The sequence below is a fragment of the Gossypium arboreum genome, chromosome 11, assembly GCF_025698485.1.
Source record: "Gossypium arboreum isolate Shixiya-1 chromosome 11, ASM2569848v2, whole genome shotgun sequence".
In the NCBI taxonomy this organism is placed as follows: domain Eukaryota; kingdom Viridiplantae; phylum Streptophyta; class Magnoliopsida; order Malvales; family Malvaceae; genus Gossypium; species Gossypium arboreum.
In genome coordinates, this window is record NC_069080.1 from 70,249,548 (window position 1) to 70,251,992 (window position 2,445).

The window sequence follows — 2,445 nt, forward strand, 5'->3', positions numbered from 1 at the left end:
CTTAGAGAGCATAGGAGAGCGAAAGGAATGAGAAACGGGCCAAAAATAGAGAAAATGGGCCAAAGTATGAACTTAACACGGCCTGGACTTCCTCACACGAGTAGACCACACGGCCGTATCAATCTGGCAGAATCGAAGTACGACTCACACGGGTATAGCACACGCCCGTGACATTCTAACAGGCTCGAACACGGCCTGAAGTAATCGCACACGGGTGTGTCACACGGGCGTGTCCTTGCCGAGCCCAAGTTGAGTCCAATTCAAAAAAGGCTAATTTTGAGGGCTTCTAGGCATTCTAAAGCCTATAAATACACCCTATAAGAGGAGAAAAGGGGCACACAGAATAGGGAGTAAGGAATTACTCCAAAGAAGCCAATTGATTGATCCTAGAAGCTGGATTCATCATTAAGACTGAATATCTCTCCTCAATTCGCCTTCAGGAGTTTTGGGTTTTCTTTATGTTTTGTATTCTTTATTTTTCCAAGATGTTTTCTTATTTAGTTATGAACTAAATCCCCTAAATACCTAAGGGGAATGAAACCTAAGATGAATCTTGTTATTATTTTCTGAATTGTATGATAAATATTTAACTTGTTCTTAATTATGTGTTCTTAATTCTTATTTTGATATCCTCGGATATTGATTCAATATAAGCTCTTATTTAGAGGAGGAATAGACCTTGGCTAAGAGTATATTTATCATAATTAAGCGGAGTTGATTGTGTGGCTAGACATAGGGCGACAAGATTTTGCCGGATTAGGGTGAAACCTAATAAGAGGATCTATAGATCAAGTTAATGCAACCTTAGAGTGTTAATTAGAGAAAAGTCTCAATTATTCAATCTAGGGATTAGATGTTATTAGTCTTGAATAGGGATAATAACATAACTTAGGGATCTCTACGGAACAAGTTGAATGAATAAATAGTCCAATTCAGAGCCAGAATAACAAGTAAAGTCTAGGTGGATTTTTCCTTAGGTATTGTCTTAAAGTCAATCGATTTTTCCCAAAAGCAATTTCCCAATTCTTTTTTCTGTGAGTTCTTAGTTTAGATAATTAGTTAATTAAAACAAAACCGCATTATTGTTAGGTTAGATAATAAAAAGACAATCATTACTAGTACTTTTAGTTCCTTTGGGTTTGACAATCCGATCTTGCTAAAACTATACAACTGTTCGATAGGTACACTTGCCTACATCGCAATAATAGTTAGTTTCAAGAACGATTAGTTATAAATATTTAAAACCTATCACAAAATAACGCGATCAAGTTTTTGGCGCCGTTGTCGGGGAACTAAGATATTAGGAACGCTCAATTTTTATTACTTTAGCCATTTATTTTTCTTGAAATTTAATTTAATTTTTTTATTATTATTATTTATTAACCTACTCTTTCTTTCTCTTGGCAGGTTTTCATAGTTTATGACTAGAAGAAACCCGTTAGGGCCACTACTTTTTGACGAAGAAATAGATTGCACAGTTCGTAGAAAGCAAAGAGAAATAAGGCGAAGCTTAAGATACATAGAGAATGAGCAAGAAGACGATACTCAACCCCCAACCAAAGAGATGGCTAAAAACCAAGGCAATCAGCTACCTCCTACAATTGCGGTTAATCAAAATCCTGCTCCATGCACTATGTATGATTATGCTAAACCTTCTTTAACAGGAACTGAATCTAGCATAGTTAGACCTGCTGTAGCTACAAATACTTTTGAATTAAAACCTAACACTATTCAGATGATACAACAATTTGTTTAGTTTGATGGTTTGCAGGATGAGGATCCCAACGCTCATTTAGCCAACTTTTTAGAACTATGCGATACATTTAAAATCAATGGCATTTCTAATAATGCCATTCATCTTAGGTTGTTTCCCTTTTCATTGAGGAACAAAGCTAAACAGTGGTTGAAAACGTTACCACGAGGGTCAATTACTACTTGGGAACAAATGACCGAAAATTTTTTACTAAAATATTTTCCGCCAGCTAAAATAGCTAAATTACGTAATGATATCTCTTCTTTTGTGCAAATGGATTTAGAAACACTCTACGATGCATGGGAGAGCTACAAGGACCTTCTGAGAAGGTGCCCTCACCATGGGTTACTGCTTTGGCTCCAAGTACAAACATTTCACAATGGTCTGAATCCTTCGACTCGGCAAATGGTTGACGCAGCTACTGGCAGAACCATCAACAATAAAACACCTAAAGATGCCTATGAGTTTATAGAGGAGATGTCACCGAATAACTATCAGTGGCAAGTCATGAGGACAAAGCCAACGAAAACAGCCGGCTTTTATAACGTCGATTCGGTCACCATGCTTTCTAACCAGGCAGGACTCCTAAATAAAAAGATTGATGTTTTTCTTAATTCTTCACAGGTTCACCCAGTAATGCAATGCAAAGCAAGTAGCGGTGGAACAAACCATTCGGAATATCAACCTTATGG

General features: G+C 37.0%; 1 non-coding gene across 1 annotated transcript; it reads right to left on the reverse strand.

The window, feature by feature from the left end:
• Window positions 1-1,993: 1,993 nt before the first annotated feature.
• LOC128284967 (small nucleolar RNA R71) lies at window positions 1,994-2,100 on the reverse strand. Its single transcript, XR_008275384.1, has one exon. It is a non-coding gene; the product is annotated as a small nucleolar RNA R71 (small nucleolar RNA).
• Window positions 2,101-2,445: the final 345 nt, after the last annotated feature.